The sequence below is a fragment of the Phalangium opilio genome, unplaced genomic scaffold, assembly GCF_054372755.1.
Source record: "Phalangium opilio isolate 3A_F unplaced genomic scaffold, DU_Popi_V2 ptg000039l_1, whole genome shotgun sequence".
In the NCBI taxonomy this organism is placed as follows: Eukaryota; Metazoa; Arthropoda; class Arachnida; order Opiliones; family Phalangiidae; genus Phalangium; species Phalangium opilio.
Window position 1 is genome coordinate 3,218,480 of NW_028324162.1, and position 24,527 is coordinate 3,243,006.

The 24,527-nt window shown below is 36.6% G+C and overlaps 1 long non-coding RNA gene across 1 annotated transcript; it reads right to left on the reverse strand.

Moving 5' to 3' along the window:
* Positions 1–23,057: 23,057 nt before the first annotated feature.
* Positions 23,058–23,903, reverse strand: LOC149681275 (uncharacterized). The gene is made up of 2 exons (XR_016365576.1): positions 23,819–23,903; positions 23,058–23,735 (listed from the first exon to the last, which is right to left on the reverse strand). It is a non-coding gene; the product is annotated as an uncharacterized LOC149681275 (long non-coding RNA).
* Positions 23,904–24,527: the final 624 nt, after the last annotated feature.

Genomic DNA, 24,527 nt, shown 5'->3' on the forward strand with positions numbered 1-24,527 from the left:
GTGCCTACCTCTATCGCCAAATTACAAATTTGAACCTAATATAGTTTAATAAAAAATTTAAATCAAATTTCCATTGTTTCACTCACTGGCCGTCCGATCATGAAAACTAAGGTACTTCTAGAAGACGAAGAAAAATAAAATTTGGGATTTATTTTGCATTTTATATATATAAAGTAAGGAAAAATTTAAAAATACTGAAATTTCTTGATATATTTTTCTAGTTCTCACTTTAAAAATTATACCTATGAAAAGAAGTGAGATCCTAACGGAAACACTAACGCGCAAATATACGCAAAGCTTTGCTTTGAAACTGCTACACCGTTAAAGTTCTGATATCAGATGTACGACCAATTTTCATATAAATATTTTAGAATTTTATACACAAAAAAATTTTGTCTCGTCTCTACAGCACATCAAAAATGAGATAACCAAGTGAAGATATGCATGATATAAAGGAACTGAACAAAATTTTATTTAAAACTTGGCTGTGAATGGTATTTCAGAACATTTTACGTCTAACAGGTCCAGACCGAAGCTTGTCATATTTTTGCGAGTTATTGTTTTTGTACGGATAATTAGTTTAGAAGTTCATGTTCTTTAGGTTTCTTTAATTTTATCTCACAAAATATCGAGTTACAATTAAGCAACCCATTTATGAGCGACTCTTAGACGCTCTCCGTACTACTTGTTGTGTTGTTAGACTACTTATTATCAGACTACTTTTCCTAAACCCATAATAATCAGCTTTAAAATTAGAAAGCTGTTGGTATATGACTTATTGGCTTATGAAATATTTAATAATATTTATGCCTGCCCGATTGTCCGCAGTAAAGAAACCACTGTAAAAATATTGACGTTTTTCCGTGTAGGGTTTTTCTCGAGAGAAACGAAACTTGAACCTCCGTTTATATTTTACTTTAAGTGATTCATGCTTTTTGAGAAAACGGGCGAGTAATGGAATGAGAAGAATTTAAGAGAATTCTCAAGTTTTAAAACTAGCACTGTTTATTCTCTTTTTGGCCTTTCAATGTTTAAAGGGTCTGTAAAAAGGTCAGCGGACCGTTGAATTTTTATTTTTGAAAAGTCATTATAGACGTCACCCCCCCGCCCCATGTTAAGGAATTTTCCTTTTTTTGTGTTATTGAGCCTTATCCGGCAGATGATACAATTGAGCCAATCCCAGCAGGGGCGTAGCAACTAGAGGGGCAGCGGGGGCGAAGGCTCTATGGGACTTTAATAATAGGCAGCCATTTTGCCCCCGCACCAGTAGAAAATCTTGGCTCATGTTGGCTCACCCTGAATCCCAGCTCCTTTTCTATTGGTACGATCGCTGCTTCTAGCAAACGCAGTGGAATTTCGGACTCTCGGAAGTGGGAATTGGAGAAACGCTGTTTGGGGCGGCTCACAACCAATCACAAAAAAATTAACCTGACGTTAGGAACCGCTTTACATTTACGAAATAATTCCTCTTTGACGCGTTTTACATCAGCTGTTGATGTAAATGATTTTTAGGGAGGGTGCTTATTCAAATCAAATTCAGCGGTCCGCTGACAACTTTACAGTCCTTTTAAACTCAGTTGAAAAAAAAACATTTTTATAAGTTCTATATTTATACTTTTACAACCATTATCCACTAGAATTAACAAAGGTCGAGACCCGGCAGGGCCCCCAAGAGGTGCGGGCCCCGGGAAAATGGCCGAATTGCCCCCCTCTCTCGACGGCCCTGAAGTCACATAACACAAGCCTGCAGTGTCCACGTTTTTAGTTATTCGTAAACCTTCGGTTGAGAAACCCAAAATGTACCCAAAGAGAACCGAAGAGTGAAACTTGCTTGTCCACTTTCAAAAATATATTTAGCCCAAGTTCCAAAGGCCCCACGTCAAGTGTTGCTATATGTCTCTGTTATCGGAACTATTTTGTCCCTTTCATGTATTATCATTATATATAAATCCGCCTACAATTCATCACGCAGATTTTCTCCTCAGAAGTAAATGAACTTAAAGCTACGACTATATGTTAAATTTTTTTTCAACAAGCCCATAATATAATTTTAAACATATTTAGCCTTATCAAACACTATAAGAAACTCTCCCAGATAATAATAAATACATTTCAACCATAAAGTTTCTGGAAATTAGAGCCGAAATTCAAAAATAAAGTTATCGCGCCACGGTAATCTACTTCTGTCTCCTTTTTTACCAGTCTTTGAACACCCCTCCTACCCCAAACCCGATTTCCATCTGTTTCCTTCATGTACATGTAAAGAACCTACAGTAGTTGGCAGACAAAACAGAAGGTGTATAATTCTCCCCAACATTATCTGCACTGTCATAATGGATGGCAACCAGACAAGACTCTCTCCTCTCGTTTTGTTGGGAAATCATAAACGCGTGAGAAAAATTGTTTTCTCGCTATAGGATAGTCGACTCCGAGGGGTCGGTCATTCACGAAATCCAACTTAAGAAATCCGAAAACAATAAAAAAATCACAAATCCGGCAACAATTCAAACTTATTTCGCTGATTTCAAAATCTAACAAAAAAACCGAAATCAGTAACGAAATCACAATATCAGTAACGAAATAACGAAATCACAAAATCGGTAACGAAATAACAGAATGAAAAAATTAGTAAATAAATAACAAAATCAGTAAAGAATTCGCGAAGTCCATTACAAAATTCACGAAATCCAAGAAAAAGTCTCAGAATCCAAGGAACTCACAGGAAATACCTCAAAATCCGTGGAAATCACGGGGAAAAGCTGACGAAATCCGTGCGATTTTATCGAATCTTGAAATTATTCAAATCCGACTAAATCAAACGATATCCGAAGAAACAAAATTGTATTTCAAAATCCCGTACATTTTATCCAAAACGTCCGACCCCTCGCTCTACTCCTCCGACGGTAGCTGATGCGATATATACACTGTTCCAGCTTCGGTTGTCAGTACGCGCAATGCTAGGTCTCTATGTGAGGTAGGTTTTTGCGTACTGCCAACAGAAGAAAGCAATACTGATATTTAGGATTTTGAAACGCGACATTCTGTATAGATTGTTTTCACACATGGAGGATTCATACCATTTACACAAGGAAGACGGGCTATCTGGAGGACAAAAGCAATCGGGTTTTTGTCCGCCAGATAGCCCGGTCTCCTGGTGTAAATGGTATGAATTCTCCATGTGTGAAAACTATCTATACTGAAAAAAATATTTGTTCGTAGTTACATAGAGACCTAGTTTGGCTTGCGCTGATAACCAATTCTGGATCAGAGTATATACGAATAATCATAATAAGTTGCCATCGAACGGTTTAAAAATTTATTTACAAAAATCCTTCCTCGTCATTCAAATCAATAAAACCACAGGAACATATGAATCTAATCTATCAAACAACAAAATACATCCTCCTCTCGCAAAGACTAAATAACTCATACTCTTACACAAAAAACTTCTTCTGCTATCAACAAATGTTTAGCCATTAAAACAAAAAAAAAAATATTAAGAATGGTGAAAATGGAGCTTAGAGAAAAAGTTAGGCATTGACTTAAGACGAACCTCAACTTAAACTCCATAAATTAAAACTTAAAAATTATATAAAACCCAAGGTCTACTCGTTCAGCACACGCAAAGTGAATTTGTTTACATTAGGGTTCGGTGCTAATAGGTCGCGGGAATCTCAGAGCAGGATTCTAGCTATGTCAATATCAGGTTAATGTCAATATTCATTATGCATGACCACACGTGTGTCGACTTCTACACCTGCCCCCATTAATTGACGCAGAAAGACCCAGAACACGGCTGTTTAAGATTCCAAGCAGATGAAATCTATGAGTTCCTCCCAATATATTTTGGGAGAATTCTTAACAAACGCTTAGATTTTGAATTTGTGTCAAACCCTATACGATTGTTTTAGGTATTTCAACAGACAAGTGGGGTCTATTAAACACAATTTATCTAATTTCATGTATATTATAATTTCATAGTTAAAATATTGATTATCAGAATGAAATTTAAGTAATCAGTCCTATTTCTAGCTTAACACTTAAGTTTTGAGCTAATTTCAGGTTTACAAGTGGGGACCTAAACCGTCTTCCTACCTTATATCTGGGGACATTTGTGTATAAATTATTAGATTTTGAATTAGTGTCAAAGCCTATATGGTTCCATCAGGTATTTCAATTTCATTTTTCACACTCGATAAATTTACAAGTGGGGACCTTCACTGTCATTTCATCAGACAAGTGGGGTCTTTTAAACACACATTTTCAAATTTCATGTATATTATAATTTTATAGTTAAAATATTGATTATCAGAATGAAATTTAAGTAATCAGTCCTATTTCTAGCTTAACACATAAGTTTTTAGCTAATTTCAGGTTTACAAGTGGGGTCCTAAACCGTCTTCCTACCTTATATCTGGGGACATTTGTGGATAAACTATTAGATTTTGAATTAGTGTCAAAGCCTATATGGTTCCATCAAGTATTTCAATTTCATTTTTCACACTCGATAAATTTACAAGTGGGGACCTTCACTGTCATTTCAACTGACAAGTGGGGTCTTTTAAACACACATTTTCAAATTTTATGTATATTATAATTTTATAGTTAAAATATTGATTATCAGAATGAAATTTAAGTAATCAGTCCTATTTCTAGCTTAACACATAAGTTTTGAGCTAATTTCAGGTTTACAAGTGGGGACCTAAACCGTCTTCCTACCTTATATCTGGGGACATTTGTGTATAAATTTTTAGATTTTGAATTAGTGTCAAAGCCTATATGGTTACATCAAGTATTTCAAGATAATTTTTCACACTTGATAAATTTACAAGTGGGGACCTTAGCTGTCATTTCAACAGACAAGTGGGGTCTTTTATACACACATTTTCTAATTACATGTATATTATACTTTTGTAATTAAAATATAGATTATTATGATGAAATTTTAGAAATATGATCTTTGCGGTTCCTTCAAATATTTGAAGATATTTTTTTAAACTCGAAAATTTTACAAGTGGGGACCTTCGCTGTCATTTCAACGGACAAGTGGGGTCGTTAAAATACATGTTTTCAAAATTCATTTTAATTCACTTTTTTTAATTAAAATATTGATAATTATGAGGAAATTTACATTATATGTAACGATAATCCCATTTTAAAATGTGGGGAACTTGGTCATCTTTTTAATGTACATCTGGGGACATACAGTTTTTTAAATCGAGTTAATGTTTTAAACGAAGTAAATTTAATGACGCCTAAAGAATTAGGAAAAGTAGTTTTCGTACGTCAAGTGTAATTAAATTATGAAAAAATCACCGTTCGGTCTGTGAGATACAAGACTTTATATTGTTATCGCTGAATAATGTATATTTTGTATTTCTAAAGTAGCGACATCTATCTGTGCTTATTGTAATGAAAACCCATTTTTGAGCCCCCACATGTACGCCGAAGAGACCATATGGTCCTCATTTCGTACAACTGGGTACCCGGGTGTGTGAAAACCTCTGGCGACATCTCTCGGATATGTGTTAATTTCCATGGTCCCCACTTGTAATGTGAAAAGACCAAGTACCTTACAAGTGGGGACTTCTGTAAAAAAATTAATTTGGGCTCTAATTAGTCTAATTATATCATTTATCTAATTACTTACATGTGAGGACTTTAAAATGTCCCCACATGTAAGTCGGGTCCCCACTATGTGGGTGAAAAGATTGTCAGAATCCCCACATGGCAATCGTATGCAGACGCACACACACCCACACACACACAGACAGACACGGCCGGTGTAATACCTCTCACGTGACATACGTCACTCGGAGAGGTAAAAATAGCGAACGAAACATCATCATCTTCTACACACCACGTCAAACTAATAACCCATCGTATATACGATGTGGCTAAAAACGTTACAATAACAAGATATGCCCCAAGGCAAATTAACGTTTTTTGAAGTGTGATATTGTCTTTAACGAAACCCGAAATTAGGGATATTCTCACCGGCAACGTCAGTTCGAAGCAAAGGCGTGGAAAATTATAGGAAAAGTATCGATGGCTTAACAACAATCCGTAGTGGCGCAGACGTAAAATATCCGCATCCCACACCGGCGACGTCAGTTCGGTTCCCGCTACCTCCGAGAGACCGCATTTTCTCGTCGACAATATGATCGAATTTAGTATAGATGTCGCTAGTGCGGTGGAGAATCAAATTCCGGCGAGCTCTGCCGCGTAATTTAAATTTACGATAATGTACGCGAACGCGAAACAGCCAGCCGTCCTGCCAGCTAGCCAGTCAGCTAGCCAGCCTGCTTCCAGGGGTCTCCGTATAAAGCTTTTGATATGGGCAAAAAGCTTAAAAAACCAGCCTTATACATTGAAGTCTGTAGAGCTACCCCTCTCATAGAATAATTTCTTTTAAAAGTTGTAGCGGAAAACACAATTTTATGTAGCAGCGAATCAAAGCTAAAGTGTAAAAGTCTCCCCAACTTTTTATTCGATTTACTATGTGAAAAAAATTGCTTATCTTCGTTTTTATGACATTAAGTATCAACATAAGCATATCAAACCACCCGTAAGCGTGAATCGGCGGTAAATTAGCCACAGGCATTGTCTGGGTAAAACTCGCGAGACAAATCATCCTGCTGGCACAAAATTGAAACATTATTCATATCGCGCAAGGGATGCTACCGGAAGCTTGGGAATAAATACAAGGATTAATATACAGGGTGTATCTGAAATGGACGTAGGAGCGGAAGTATTTGGGTTCCTGGGGCCAATATAAGGCGAAACTGTGGTATGACATTTTGTCGTACGCCAACCCATTTGGAAGTTACTTGAACCTAACACTTGCTAGTTTGCATAAATCACAGCATGTTGACTTCACCGAAAACAGTAGGAATTAAGTTCAAGATAGTATGATTATTGCAAATTAGTGGTTGCCAGCTAAAACGAAAAAAGCCTCATAGCCATAGAGTTCATAGTCAATTTTTAAGGAGTTGAAAGTTGTACAGTTTGTGACTCATAAAGAACATCAATGTAAAACAACATGTTACGATTTAGTGTGTTGAATCAACTGACCGATACTAACGGGAAACTGACAACGATAAGTAGCGCAGTCTAATAAGGAACACCGACATTTTGCTTCATTCTTCAAACAATCGAAAGGTTGCATTTAGTTTAAAAATTAGGTTAAAGTTGCAACTTATCGAAATCGGTATTCGTGAATAAATGTTAATAGGCGAATATTTGGGATGGGATGTTGGGCAACGCCTGTTAAGGATTAAATTTTACTAATTAATATGTAAAATTTAATCCCTATAAAAATCGACAAATAATGAAGAAACCTAAATGTTGAAAATGAAATAAAATTTGTTATGGTTCAAAGTGACCAAAAAAGGGAACATTCCTTTCTCCAAAAAATTACAGTGAGGGAGTAATGGCGTTTTTCTTGGGGCCTCACCAGAAAATTCACCCGTATCAAATTAAGTACGCTATGTTGAATAGCGTATCTAGGAGGTGGCTTCATGAAACCTAGCATTCCTTCTCAAGGTCACACACTACTAACTTGTTCAAGAAAGGGTTGAAAGGCTCGTGATTGGCCTACACTGATTACGAGGTACCACCAAAAGTAATAGTAGAGAAAAATTTTGAGAAGAAATTTTCGTTCTTAACCTCGGAACCGAACGGATGACAGCAAATAAAATTAACGAAAATTTGTGGAAAAACCAAAAGTGGAGGGTTAACTTAAAACTAAGAAAAAATTTCGCAAAAAAATTAATAAACGATTAAACCTTAGTAAATTTGCAGACCACCTTAAAACTTTAGGCTAATGACGTTTACTAACTGGTAGCAATCTGCCAGCGTTGAGAACGATAGGAGACCTACGTGCAATGCGAGATGCAATGTAATGTACCCATAAGAAAATGTACATTCTTACTCCTTAGAATTATTCTATGACAATTGCCATTAAAAACGGTAAAAAAGGTACTTCTTTCAAAGGTTCAAAGTGTTTTAAAGCATGTACACAAACCAAAATGAACGCTTTTGCAACCTTTCGATTGTTTGAAGAATGAAGCAAATTGTCGGTGTTTCACCGTTTCTTATTAGACTGCGCTACTTATCGCTGTCAGTTTCCCGTTAGTATCGGTCAGTTGTTTCAACAAACTAATCGTAACATGTTGTTTTACAATGATGTTCGTTATGAGCCACCAACTGTACAACTTTCTACTCCTTAAAAATTTACTCTATGGCTATGAGGCTTTTTTGTTTTAGCTGGCAACCACTAATTTGCAATAATCATCCTATCTCGAACTTAATTCCTACTGTTTTAGACGAAGTCAACATGCTGTGATTTATGCAAACTAGCAAGTGTTAGGTTCAAGTAACTTCCTAATGGGTTGGCGTACGACAAAAAAAAAGTGATACCACAGTTTCGGCTTATATTGGCCCCAGGAACCCAACTACTTCCGCTCCTACGTCCATTTCAGATAAACCCTGTATATCTTAAACTTACCTATTATAAGCTCTACCTCTCTAATACTTGTAATCATAACATTGTCGTCTGCTAGTGGCTAAGTGGGGCCAAAACGTGGATTTTGAAGTTCATGTCTTCCGAAAAGATCGGGGAGGCGTGGAAGGTAATGTTTATTTATTTATGGGCCTATTTATTTCGGAAGGGAGAGTATACCGAACTGTTATAACAGTTTAAGCGGCGCCTATAAATTAAACTTACTAAACCGATTACCGCTGCCATTTATTGCAGAAGCAGACGACTGCTTAGATTTTCGGGTTATAAGGTGGTAGGGGGAATCGGCAAGGAGAGAATTTCTTCATTTTCCCTCGAGGTGGCGTAGAACCTTAAATTTCTCTCTTGCCGCTTTCTGGCGCTCGCTTATGGTATTAATTGATAAAAACTAGTTGGATTTGTGAAAAACTGAGCTTGATGAGTTTCATTTCATTTATTAAAAACTGATAATATTGCGAAGTGGAGAATAAACTAGTCCATTTAACTGTGATGACTCTATAAGAATCAAAAATATATATGTAGCTCGACTGTGATCTTTTCAGCGCTTTTTCAAACTCAGAAAACCTTTTAACGGAAATGTTATTATATTGATTTTTTATTATTGTTGTTAGCCTTAATAGATTTTCTGTCAATCTTATTCTTCCTTTGAGGGCCGAACACACATAACTAAATTTTTTTCAAGGGAATTTAAAAACGAAATTTTTTTCAAGGGTATATAAAATGTATGCTTGGGGTATAAAGTATCTGATGAAAATTACGATGCAGCGGTAAAATTTCTAAAGGAGAAATATGAGAAGAGAGAATGAATCACAAATTAATGTAAAATAAAAAGAACTCTTGACACTCAATACCCTCAGTCGAAACTGATGTTTACATCGAAAGTTAACTAGATCAGTTAACAAGCATGGGGAAAACCTGTAGATATTCAAATTTTTAACTTGCATTTTTGCGATAAAGAGCCCAAAACTTCCGGATACTTCAAAGCGATCAAGAGAATGAAGTTGTTAGTCTGATGAACGGAGTTTTCACGTCTGGTAACAGTGGCTAGCACAGATAATTGTACTACCCAAATAACTGATAAAATAGCTGTCAGCAGGTAATTCTATAAACAAAAGAAAAATATACTTTGTTTAAAGTCTACTACGCATACTATATAGCCCATCAGAACAAATATGTTTACTAGGAGAAGACAAGATGGAAGTTACTTCGAAAAAACTGAACTGGTTCATAAAAGTATGACATTATGAAATGGAAGAATAGGTTTAATTATAATATAGTAGCTAAAAGCAGCAGAACATGAAGCTTTCATAATTTTAATATCTGTGGCCAGTAGCCCTATCTTGTAACACTTTTTGGAAAAACACGTATTTATAGTGCAAAATAATTTGCTAAAATGAAAAAGGAGACAAAGTTTGAATTATTGCCTAACGAATGCTGTCATTTTGACACTGCTACGACTAATCCAGCAAAAAGGGTTCCCTACTATTGTATTCCATTTTACTGCACTGAGCTCTCTCGTGATTTGCTCTATACATAAGTAGATAGAAAGTGGGCGAGCTGGGACACTGGCGTCAGTCAGTGCCAGCATCGTGCCAGATGGCACCAATAAATATGGCGTCAATGAATCAAACATGGCGTCCACCGCATTTTTCCTCTTATGGCGCCAGTGAATCAAACATTTTTCACCCAATCTTGTTGTGACGTCAGTGAAACGTACATGACGTGTCTTCCTATGGCGTCAGTGAATCAAACATAGTTCACCCAATCCTGTTGTGACGTTAGTGAAACGTACATGACGTGTCCTCCTACGGCGTCAGTGAATCAATCATGGTGGGACACTGGAGTCAGACAGTGCCAGCATCGTGCCAGATGGCACCAGTAAATATGGCGTCAATGAATCAGACATGGCACCAGTAAATATGGCGTCAATGAATCAGACATGGCACGAGTAAATAGGGCGTCAATGAATCAGACATGGCGCCCACCACATTTTTCAGACAATCTTCTTATGGTGCCAGTGAATCAAACACAGCGTCACAATTTTCCATCAATATTGTTGTGACGTCAGTGAAACGTACATGACGTGCCACAGTCTTCCTATGACGTCAGCGAATCAGGCGCCCCTCTTAATGGGAACATCTTAAACTGTAATGATTAATACAAATAATTGAATTGACTTAATGTGTTTCTAACTTTTTGGTTGGCTTATCTTAAATCTTATAACACCCATAAAATATTAGTTTTATTAATTTTTATTATTAAAAACATAAAATGTCTCTTATCATAATATATTGTTATTATTTGAACTGATAAGGGAGATAAACTCTATGTCCAAAACTCTGTCTCACATTGCCAACAGTAAAGTGAACTTTCGATCTGATAAGAGAACCAATAATGATTTTGAAATGATAAAAGCATATCCCTCGATTTATCCATTCTTTCACATACATGCCGAGGAAATGAACAAATATTTGATCTTCCTAAAAGTATGGATTAAAAGTAAATAGAAAAGATGGCAATTGTATCACCTAAACACAAACAAAATCAAATTCAAACCATACTAAACAATGATTAAAGGGTAAAACTCATTTCCAAATCATCGGTAAATTTCCTCCGAGCGCGAGCAAGCAAAGGTTAAATTGATAAGGGCAGAAGTGAACTAATTTCAGAAATATGGCGAGTCGACTTTCGAACTACCCACGCTCTAGTCCATGCGTTTAATTCATTTCTAAAGTCAATATGATTAGAGCAAACTTTCCTATCATTGTTCAAACCTTCCCTATTATTTTTCATACTTTTCCAATAATTGTTCATAATTTTCCTATTATTGTTCATAATTTTCCTATTATTGTTCATACTTTCCCTATTATTGTTCATACTTTCCCTATTATTGTTCATACTTTCCCAATTATTGTTCATACTTTCCCAATTATTGTTCATACTTTCCCTATTATTGTTCATACTTTTCCTATTATTGTTCATACTTTTCCTATTATTGTTCATACTATTGCTACTAATGTTCATACCTTTCCTATTATTGTTCATACTTTTCCAATCAGTGTTCATACTTTTCCAATTATTGTTCATACTTTTCCAATTATTATTCCTACTTTTCCAATTATTTTTCATACTTTTCCCACTATTGTTCATACCTTTCCTATTACTGTTCATACCTTTCCTATTACTGTTCAAACGTTTCTTATTTCTTTTATGCTGTAATTCTAATATTCCGGCGAATCGAAGAACCGATAGTTTTAGTGATAATCCCCTCGATGAGTTTACAACATAGACTTATGCCGATTCACACTTATCGCATATTATAAATTTCTAACAAGGACTTATGCCGAGAAACTTTTGAAAGAGAAAGTTTAGTTATAGCGATTACGCATTTTAGTGATTATCCCCTCGAATTACCTTTAGCAATGCTAAAATGATGAAACGCATAACGCTCATTTAACACTATGTTAGCTCTATCTAAAACCACATTTGAATTAACCGCCAAAACGTTCCAGTCAAACATAACATAGATGACGATAGCTACCGAACGAGAACGAAACACATGAGGAGCGCGGTAGGAAACGGGGAAAATCGTTATCTATTTAATTAGCACCAGAAATATATTACTTTACACGAAGTTCACTTCTCCCTACCTCGCGCCGGCCATCATCTATGAAGTATTTTTACAGGCTAGAAACGGTACCGTTCCTCCCGAACAGCGAGGCAGAGAGGTGAAAATAAAAACACTAGCGTCGCGTAGTGAGAAAAAAGTGCTTTTCTTACAATCGTATCATGGTTGTATCTTATGCAGCGGCTTCTCACTTGCGCGAAATACAGTTGAATCCCGCCGTTTCTAGGAAACGTCAGATTATCTTGGCAGTGACCATTTATCACAGTTCTCTCTCGAGAGGAAAAATGTTTCTCTTCGCGACTAGCGCGCGTCGGGAGGGGGAATTTTCCATAAATATGGGCCTATGGCGAATACTGTCTTGGTCGGGTAGAGGTTTGCGTAGTCCGCACCCTTACCCCGTACCATCTGTCTGATGTTCAGCATTTTCTCTCCTGATAGGTAACGAGTTGAATGCGTCTCTCCTCCGATCCCTCGCTGGGTTCGACATCCTCCCTCTCGAAGAAATCGTTGACGACATCGCGCATATTGTAAAGTTGAAGGTATTCGGCTTCACTTAGCGAGATCCCAGTTGTAATGTCCCGCCAGCCAAAACTCCTGTTTAAAGAACCGCCATACCATATTTCTTTATCGATTTTATAAGTTCACTCTAACGCCCTCTATGTTAGTTCAGTTACTACGGGGAACGGGTAAAGATGAAAAATAACACAGCCAGACATTCTTTTGTATCGTTCGGGTAGAGTCACACATTCCAATGTAACAATAAACTTTTCCTTTCAAGCATTCAATAAAGTAAACGTATTCAAAGGTTTGTTGATGTATGCAAACATCACACCAGTTGACTCGTCGGTCATTCCTAGTCTAACCTTACAGTCCGGTGTAATGCAGCATGATTTGGTGTGGGAAAGCTCGAACATGTGGGTGTTATCCCTGAAGAGATACATAAAATATGTTAAGAAGCTAATGGTTTAACTATAAACAAATTATACTTACATTTATCAAATGTCCTGGAAAGTCGCAAAGTTTTCAATATACGTCGTTTTGTAGTAAGGCTTGGAGAGTTGTAACTTATCTTTAAACCTACCCCGTCTTTTATACCATCCTATCACGCGTCCTATCATGTATATTTTCGGTCACAACGCCGAAAATTAGCATGACTCCTGCATTTCGTAATTCTAATTCCCCCAGGCCACGCCATGGCATTTCCCCTATATTATAAATTTCACGCCATTCACAAAGTCAACATGGTGTCAAGGGGTTAAAGCTTCTCCCGGGTTTTTCCCCGCCGAAAAATCTGGCGTGAGGACACCATCTTGGTGTCAGGCGTCAACTGGGTGTCAGGCGCCAAATCTGGTGTGAGGACGTCATCTTGGTGTCAGGCGTAAACTGGGTGTCACTGACGCAGAAGACTCGCTTACATACTACTCACCCCAGTGTTTTTCGAGCACTTTAGAGGGTCTGTAAAGCGGTCGGCGGACCGTGATTTTTTGACCGCTATAGAGTCTCTTTAACGATGATGTCGGGTCGAGCACTAGCTGATTTAGTACTAGTTACATGTACAGTAGCCTTATCTAACAATTCCAAATAATTTACTAAAGTGTATATCATAGCGTTCATTTTTGATTGAAAGACTTTATAAGGCACAAGTTTATGACACAACTTTCTCTAGTGGTCAATATATCTGACAATTTACGACAAGTTCAAATAGAATGATGAAAGAACAGTTAACTATTGGTGTTTAATTCCAAACAACCACGAATGTAAATAACTACGAGATGATTTTCGTGACTTATTACTGGCAATTGGGCAAGTCGCACTAAAATGCATTTTCAATGTGGTAACGTAAAAAAGTACCTCAAAGGTGAATGCCCCAAATATATCGGAACTAACATCTGATATATATGGATATGCTCTTAACGTTGCATAATAATCGTATTGTATCGGAAGCGATGTACGGTTCAAATCTTCGTCGTTGAAGCGTATAGCATTAGTCTTTATCCTCTAAAATGAAAAAAAGAAGAAATAAACGTTAAATGCTTAGATTTAGATTTAATTGTAGTCTAACTGTTCTTACAGAGTAAAAGAGATGATTTTTGAACTTGTCAAACCTACAAAGAAACACTAAATTAACTAATGAGAACTACTCCTTACTAGCAAGATATTATTTCAAAATACGTGACTGAGGCAGCGAGGGAAACTTTGCACGATAATTTAAAACCCTTCAATATCTCTCCCTAAAATTTGAACCAGTGAAACCGAAGAAAACACATTCAAACCGTTTGAAGACAAAGCCCTTTAATTATGGCGACTTTAGTTTTTTTTTTTTTTACAAATAAACTATGAAAGACAAACTTTCGAAACTTTGCATAAAAATAACAAACCTTATTCTACACATCTCATTAAAATTTCAAAAGATTTGAACCAATATTATAAGAAGGGCCAAAGAACGGTGTTCCTCCCATAGACGCCCATGTTAAAAGCCGAGTTTTGGCTTAAAAAAGTGATACGCGTTTTATTTCAGGCCATTGGGCGGCCTTCTATAGCGCGTGCAGCCAAAGCGTGATCGAGTGGGCTGTGCTTCTACTCCAGAAGTACTAACTGTGTTAGTAGGCACTGCATAAGGGAGTGGAAAAAGGGGATAGTTTTCTGTCTATGTAGACAATAGTCTACATAGACTAATAGTTTCTAGACCCACCCCTATGAAATGCCTTCATGATTTTCTTTTTAGCCACATCGTAGTATACGATGAGGCTCTTAGTTTGACCCGAGCCGTCGTAGTAGTAGTGGCCGGGGTTGTCGCTTCGTTATCGTTAGATTTTAGCTTAAAAGGAATTCGATAGTACCTCAACCCAACTGAGCTTGGTTACAGATTTTATTTTCATTAAAATAGTATTTGGTCGCAGCCGGGATTCGAACCCGGGTCGCTCACGCAGCAGTAAGACACTTCACCACTATACCACGAGGGCTTGACAATAAGAGCGAGTTTTCTTCTTTTATTTTATCTCTAAAGGGTTGGGAATGAGGGAGGAACCCATTTATTTTTGGGGTCGGATACTTCTGAATTTGTGTCTTTTGGTCTTTATATTTCTTTTCTTTTTATTTATGTGCTAATTAAATAGATAACGATGTGGCTACTATTATTTTTTTTAAGCCTTTATGTTAGCACTGTTAAGCAAGTAGTCCACTAAGCCTTGTGAAACCGTATCGTTAACGTAACGTCACGTGTCCAAATACGAACAGAGCGGCATCTGATAACGTTTCTTAAACGATGCTTTCGGACTTAGGTAATGGGCGCCCTCTTTCGGATGATTTACGAACTAAAATCGGTAACGATACGGTTTCGCAAGGCTAAGTGGACTACTTGCTTTAATCGTTCGTCTTTTAAAAGGGAGAGTGAAAAAGGGGTTTTTGATTTAAAAAGGGTGAGGACTGTGATTTGTCTAAAACAGTGCAATGCGAATTTACAACGCACGTGTTAATGAACGCACTTAGAGTGAAAAGGGATAAATTGTGTTAAGGTGATATTTTTCATTAATTGGTGATTTTAAAGCGGAAAGGCTTATGACCTATCTCTAACAGTACAATGCGGATGCATCACTATAACTAAACTTTCTCTTTCAAAAGGTTCTGGCATAAGTCCATGTTAGAAATTTACTAGATGCGATAAGTGTGTATAGGCATAAGTCTATGTTGTAAACTCATCGAGGGGATAATAACTAAAACTCTGTTCTTCGATTCGCCGGAATATTACAATTATAGCATAAGTAAATTTATACGGGTAATAATTTTATCACTGTTTAGGGTAGGGCCTCGAGGGGCTATTCACTCTGATTTTATGTTCGGTAAATCATTTAAGCATTGTAAAAGAAAGCGCTATTCACTCATTAGGGTAAGGTAGAGAGGGGTTATCCACTCATTAAGGTAGGGGATAGAGGGGCTATTCACACGTACGATGTGGCTACTATTACGAGCCTTTAGGCCGTCTTGTTTAGAAACCTTTTTACAACAATTAGCACGTCTATACTCACATCGAATGCGCTTTCAGATGCTCATAAAACATAAGGTCATCCATTTCTCTTGCCTTAAAAAATACAAAACATTAAAATTAAATCCAAATTGACACTTGATACGCAATAACTTTGCTATCCTCCCATTGAACCGAAATGTGCCAAAGTATTTTAGAAACTAGCAAAATGGCAGATTTCGAATCAATAGGATTATCTTATAATGCAGAATATTTTATTTCGAATCAAAGGGATTTATGTATTAATCTCATTTATTCTACAGGGCCGGTAGGCCCTTGTAGATATGACATGATACCGTTTTGTAACGTTAAAGTAAAATTCACATGCATTTGCTAAATTTCCTATGGAGATTAACATGGGGTTTTTCGTAATTTTTCACCACCCATTTCAAGTCCATATTTACACCCATTTCAAGTCCATATTTACCCCCATTTCTAGTCCATATTTACCCCCATTTCTAGTCCATATTTACCCCCATTTCAAGTCCATATTGACAAATATTTCATGTCCCAATTTAAAACCCCTATTAATCTCATATCAAACCCCTGTTTACCCCATTTCAGGACCATACGCCTGATTTACAGGAATATTTATAGTCGTGTTCAGTGGGACTTCACTACCTTTCCTATTGTGTATGTACACGTTGAAGGCTTTCTTATTATATCAATCCTGAATGAACACGATTATAAGTTAATGCTGTTAAAATTATCCAAATGAACTCTTTTGGGCAACAACTCATGGAGTCAGATTGGTTTCAATAATGAGCATGTTTTACTTTATAAAACATCACTTAAAAACCTTTCTGAGGTCTGTATGCACAATTTTTAAAAAATACATGCTTTCAATTATTGCTTACTGGAAAATATTTCATGGCATGATATTGCAAGGATCTTCCTAGCCGCATCCCCTCCAAAAACACACTCACCTTTACACTACCTTATGCTACCTTTCTAACCCTAAGAAGACCACCGGGCCTCCGTTAGTTTTCCATGACGTCACTCCCTTGGACAAACACGTTTTATCCTCAATAACAACCCTTTTTCCTCTCCCTCCTTTTTTTTGGACTCTCGACGAGCAGTTCGCCCTCGACCAGGAACCCCCTCCAGTCCTTTCTCGCGCCTGCTATGTTCACCCAGAAGTGAGATGAGACTAGAAGTGAAGGGCTCTAGCATTGATAGTAAATCCTGGCACTTGTGAACAAATTTGAGGATTTTATGCCGCTTCCATCGCGCCTACACTACAGAGAAAAAAATTGGTCGAGTTCCAAAAACATTTCCTACCCCTTTCCCCTCAACCTAAAGCCGCCGAACACGGACGCGGCTCCTTGAATCTAGTTCGGCCGTCTACCACCGCGAGCGTCTCACGTTTTGGAGGGAAAATTCAGAAACCGCTACTAGAGGGCCAACCGTTCTGGTGTTATCAAGAATATTCACTTTCGCCGAGTGAAGAATTCGGTTAGCTCAGTACTTCTGGTCTCTTCTCACTTCTGGTTCACCGTATATTTTTTTACTCTTATTTTGTTTATCAATTATGTATTCCGTAATACAACAACATTAAAGTCAGTTATTAATCGAAACTCTCCCTGCAGTGTTTCCACTTTGCGGCGAAAAAGTCCGTTTTCGGCGAAAATTTAGTCTCTGAGCACCAAAATATTGAAAAGCGGAAAGGCGAAAATGCGGCGAAAACCTTATAAAACGGCGAAACAAGCGGCGAAAACTTTATTTAGATTTTTTTATGGTTCTGTTCGTTCACTGCCTTCTCTAATACTAGGCCTTGCGATAGGAATAAAAAGGGGGTGGCAGTTAGGATTTCACAAATGGCGCTAGATGTCGCTTTTCTGAGGTTTTAAACTGGCGGCAAATTCAAAACTATGGGAAATTGTTAGCAAAGACGAAGTGTAATCTGCTAAGTTCGGCTCGAAAAAGAAAGCAAAAAACCGGTCAATAAACCGGTTCATGATGCTGAACGGTTTCCGAGTTCGAAAAATACTAGTTTAAATTTGGTGTACGTTTTGACACGTGTCAATGGCGTCTGTATGGAAATTTCAACCTATCACAGCCCTTAAGTTTTTCCCAAAAACTGCCACTGCCAATGAAATGCCTTAAGATTGATTTGGATTGACCAATGAGCGAGCTTAGGAGAGGTAGGAGGAGATTTCTTTGACAGCTGAATTCGGACACAGACATTATAAACTCCAATATTTTAATTACCCACTTCTCTAGTTTAGCAGACGATGTGCCCTGGTTAATGGTCATGGGCATTGGGCCAGTTTATTTAGTAGTTTAAAAAAATCCTTATTTCCCACCCTGGTCCGCCATAAGCGAGACGTGACGTCATGCGAGACTGCGCAGTACGAATTTACTTTCGTCATCGCGAAAATTCGCCTCAGAAAAGAGCCATCTAACGGTTACTAAGCGCAAATTCAAAATGTCACATAAAAAAAGCTTCTATCGTACATTTCAAGGCCTAGTATTAGAGTTGGCAGTGGTTCGTTTCATCACACATTTTTCCTTAGTTTTTATACTATCTAGTAGGCTATGGGCTCAGGGTCTGATTAGGCTCTATTAAGTGGTAGTGATTGGTGCCATTGTTTGGCGGTCTTAAATTATAATGGGACAAAACAAGCGTGATCGATTTGGCTCAACGTGGCTACGCTTTGTGTTTCTCTCAAGCACAGCCAACTCCATCGCGCTATAAAAGCCCCATCAAACAATTTTGCCTATGTAAAAGCGCGTATCAGGAATTTTCGGCTTTTTAGCTCGAAAAATAAAAGGAGTCAGCTTTTAACATGATTGTCTATGGGAGGAACACCATTTTTTGACCCTTATTTTTAAAAAATTGGTTCATATTTCTTGAAATTTAAATGAGATGTGAAAATTAAAAGCGAAAATTTCTGATCCGGGCTTTTACGTAGCGTTTGCAGCCTAAGTCCTATAGAGTGGGCTGTGGTTGGACCAATAAAAAGAGAAAAAATTAGGGGATTGTTTGCGGCGAAAATCTACTATAGATGGTGCGAAAAACAGCACTTTTGCACCTAAAATGGGCGAAAATCCTAACCTTCGAGTGGAAACACTGTCTCCCTGTCTCGTACATACTTCCAACCGTTACGCGTCGCATTTTTGGTGGCAGAAGTGGGATCGAAATTAATTATCCCTCGTTGCCTTTCTCGACCGCCCTACCGTTCTCCATAACATACCATACACCGCTGTGGATTAACTTAATTGTCATCGTGGATCGCCCAATAAAATCACGGATCCCCGTTTCTCGTTCAAGCCCTACACTGTAAAAAATGAGCGTGCTTTTGGCATTCAAAAATGGTAGCGACCGTTCAATTTTGAACAAGCCTCTATTGACTCATTCAGATTTAACCAGAGATATTCAATTTTGAACGAGGAGTGTTTTACGCGTTAAAAACTAACCATTAGCATTCGTTTTTGAACAAACTACAGTCATATTGATCAGAACTTAACTGTAGCATTCATTTTTCAATAACTTATGTATTACCATTCAAAAATTAATCTTTATCCCATTCAATTTTGAATAACCACCTTGCGCTAATGAAGCGTTCAGTTATGGTAGTTATGGCGTTCTATAGGTTATATAAGTATTAAAAGAAGAGCGTTTTAGACGTTCAAATAACAAATTTTTGGCATTCAGATGAGGAAGTTTATGGCGTTCAACGATGACGCCCACCAAAGCGTTATGGGTGTTCAAACGAGTGTGATATAGGTGTTCAAACGAGTGTGATATAGGTGTTCAAACGAGAGCGTTATGGGCGTTCACACGAGAGTGTTTTTGGGGTTTTAACGAGTGTTTTTGGCTTGAAAACAACACCATAAGAAAATCAGGGTTCAACGGGTATTCAAAAGTGAGCGCAATTGTTCATTTTTGAACAGTTTAGAAATGTCAGGCATTCAATCAGGAAAGGTGTGCAGTATCATCCAAGATTTTGGGTATCAAAACAAAACTTTCAATAAAAATCCAATAATATCTCAACAATCTACTGTGACTTGCTTATTTACCCCGAATTAAATATATATTTGTCTGTATAAACATCATTATATAATAATATCAAAGTAAAGGTTACGGAATATGGTGTATTTCACCATTCCCTTATATTTACATAGGCCTTCAAATCGGTTGATAATGTAATACATACTCCTTTATAATTGGAGGGGACTTGATAATGAACACGTCCCATAAAAGTGGAGTCTCTCTTCATATAATTGAATTATTATTTAACACAACGATTAATGTATATGTGATTCAAGTCCACCCGCCCTGAGAAGATGTACTAGCTTTAAACACATTTTCTTCCTTATTAGTGCCTACATTTAATACAGTTTGGCCTGCCATAAGGAATTCAATAATGAAATTTGAAATCTAACTTCTCTATTCAAAATTCAACGCTACAACTGTTAAGTTTCGATGCTTCATCAAACGCTTGTCCACCATGTATTATTAAATGGTGAATTGCTCAATTTTGAACGTAAGCAATTGAATATGAACGCTCGATCAAACTCTCCGATGTTGCTCAATAATGATTGCAAAAACAAACAATATTAAACGTTTAATTTTCCAATTAAATTTGAACGGTTTCGTGCTTAAATTTACACGATATACTAACCTCTTACGCACTGTTCAAATATAAATGTTTGAGCATTTAATTTTGAATAATAGTGTTCTGTTCAAATTTGAATGCGAAGAAATTATTCAAATTTGAACGCAAAGAAACTATTCAAATTTGAATGTTAAAGCGTACCACCACAGTGTCGGGGCTATGTACGCTAAGCATTCAAAAATTAACGTTTAATATTGTTTGTTTTTGCAATCATTATTGAGCAACATCGGAGAGTTTGATCGAGCGTTCATATTCAATTGCTTACGTTCAAAATTGAGCAATTCGCCATTTAATAATACATGGTGGACAAGCTTTTGATGAAGCATCGAAACTTAACAGTTGTAGCGTTGAATTTTGAATAGAGAAGTTAGATTTCAAATTTCATTATTGAATTCCTTATGGCAGGCCAAACTGTATTAAATGTAGGCACTAATAAGGAAGAAAATGTGTTTAAAGCTAGTACATCTTCTCAGGGCGGGTGGACTTGAATCACATATACATTAATCGTTGTGTTAAATAATAATTCAATTATATGAAGAGAGACTCCACTTTTATGGGACGTGTTCATTATCAAGTCCCCTCCAATTATAAAGGAGTATGTATTACATTATCAACCGATTTGAAGGCCTATGTAAATATAAGGGAATGGTGAAATACACCATATTCCGTAACCTTTACTTTGATATTATTATATAATGATGTTTATACAGACAAATATATATTTAATTCGGGGTAAATAAGCAAGTCACAGTAGATTATAAAAAAACGTCTTGGTTTGGACCAAGGCCGAAAAAACAAACGATATGTGTGAGGTTTATCAATTGGCTGAAGTTTCAGATATTGTAATTTTTTTAGTTATTTTTATCCATTTAATCCTTAATCAATAGTAAATTCAATCAACTGATTTTACTGTTAATCGATCTATTCCCTCTAAATTAATTGAAAAAATTACATATCTACGCTTTTTCAAGAACAATTACATTTTCCGAAAACATTTTATCATGAAATTAATTATTTTGAAAGGAGTACGTGTTGAGGGATCAATATTGAATATTTGAAATACTGTGTCTAAAAAGACCAAGCGAACTTTGACATAATTCGAAAGGAAAATGTAAATATTTAGTGGATGCCAAACCAGGGTGTTGCACGAATTCATACATTTAATTTCGTATATTCGAAATGCTACATTTCTAATGTCGCGACTATGAAAGAAAGGTTGCACTGCAATTTCCCTCTTCGTACTTTAGACTTTCTTGGGGGGGGGGGTTAAGTTAAGTGTGACCTTCTTCGTTTAACTGGTATTGAATGGAAATGAATATAACAAGCCATTGGTACTGAAACGTATTTCTTTTTATGTAATCTTTACCTTTACCTTTGGTTATATTTATACCGATATCATATTTTTCCAGTGCTACAGATAGCTACCTACTAACAAAAACCACACAGGATAAACGATGTTGCTATGTCTTAAGTATACGGCATTCGTTTATTAACTAGTCTGAACAAAATAAATTTAAATTATCATATTTTTTTTAACATCAGTCTTCTTAGCAACTTACCGATTTTAGTTTTTTTTTTTTGATGCAAACTTGAAAATTTGTCAAGCCAGCAACAATTAAAACTATGTCGGTCAAGGTGCTTACACGAAATCCCTTCAAAATAATTAATTTCACGATAAAATGTTTTCGGAAAATGTAATTGTTCTTGAAAAAGCGTAGATATGTAATTTTTTCAATTAATTTAGAGGAAATAGATCGATTAACAGTAAAATCAGTTGATTGAATTTACTATTGATTAAGGATTAAATGGATAAAAATAACTAAAAAAATTGCAATATCTGAACTTCAGCCAATTGATAAACCTCACACATATCGTTTGTTTTTTCGGCCTTGGTCCAAACCAAGACGTTTTTTATAATATCTGTTACTTCAGTCTTAATGTAATTAAATTTTGAATAATTATGTTTGCTTTACCGTCATACATTTGGGGTTGATCTATTTCTAATTGCTTAAAGAAGTACTTAAGTATCGTTAATTACATTTAACTTATATCCAATAACATTGATTTCGATAAGCATATAATGTTGCACTTTATTTATGAAAGAAGCTTAAAAACGACGGTATTTCAAATATGGAAGAAAAATATTTGTTTCGTACACTGTATACATGTACAGTGGTGTCGAGATCAGACCAACAGCTTCCTTTATGTAAAACCCCCAATACTGCCAACGGGTGATGTCATACTAAATTATACAGGGTGTAAATAAATGTTTAGAATTCATGTTTTATTGTATGCAAGTGACAACGAGTGACAAGGTACAAAAAGAATACTGGAGAATGCAACAAAATATTTTAAAGCACTGTCCTACGATATGTCTTAGAACGTGGGCCTCAAACTACAACCTCTTAACTGTTTGGTAAACACCTCAACGTAAATATTCGACGTTTCTACCATTGTGGTTTAGGCACTCTTCCAGACGACTGTCCATGTCTTGCAATACATTTGCAAGCAGTAAACTCATGACGCATGGTAAGACTAATCGTATTGCCGTCTTACGAAATCCTCGTCCGTTAAGGGTTGATGTAGGGGGGTATGATAATGCCGGTAATGATGCCCTTGTAAACTGGCACAAACAGTAGAATGGCTTAGTGCAACTTCTTGTTCCACCGCTCTACTATTAGCATGAATTGGCTTCAAAACGTGCTACGATGTCAAAATCTCTATCCTCATTACAGACTATACAGTCTCTTCTACGTTCATGATCTTGCACTACCGAAATCACGAAGGTGCTCGCCAATGTCGGAAAAGGTGCTTCGCACCGGATGTTGTCGGTGTGGAAACTGTTCGGCATAAAGCACTGCCTTTAGTTGAACGTTACTGCGACCTTCACCCAAAATAAACATCCTGTCCAATTTGTCCTGGTTAGAACAGGTTGGCATTTTGCTAGGAAACGAGACTAACTACTGTAATTCTTATACTTAGCTCCAACACTGAAGACCCTGTATATCAAAAGGGACCGGAAGTACCTCAAAGTTGAGTTTTCAAAGATTGCCAGATTGAGCAGGTCATGGGATTTAAAGTGATGAAGGTCGCTTTAACGTTCAACAAGTGACACTGCAGTCAGGGCTCCCACTAAAATCTCAAAAATAAATAGGGGAAAAAGGGACTTTTCACGATAAAAATAGGGTAAAATAGGGACCTCAATTCTAAAAGTAGGAACCAAAAAGGGACCAGTGGTAAAACAAAATGATATCTTTCTGTGAAAATATCACAAACAGTTAGGAACCTATTACTCTTTTCTATTTTTTTCGACAAAATAGGATATTATTTCTGACTTTTTTTTTGTTTATATTCTTATTCTAAGGGAGCGGTAGGTAAGACTTGATACTGGCTCTAATATATAAGGAAGGTTTTTTTTATTAGAAGTAACTATTTTCGTATCATGTTTACTGTTTTTTAAAAAATCCACTGAACTGGAATTTGGGCCTTTACAGGGTTCGTACAAAATTTTTGGAATGAAATTCCCTGACTTTTCCAGGTTTTCCCTGACTAAGTTAAACAAATTTCTCTGACCATTTGCAATAACGTACATGGCGAACATATATGAAAACCAGTCTAAATTAAGTCGAATAATTTTTGCACGATTTTTTATTGTTATAAAAATTAGCCAATTTATTCGTTTAAATTTAACATTTAGTAAATCATAAATAACCGGAGCGAGCGAAGCGAGCTCCG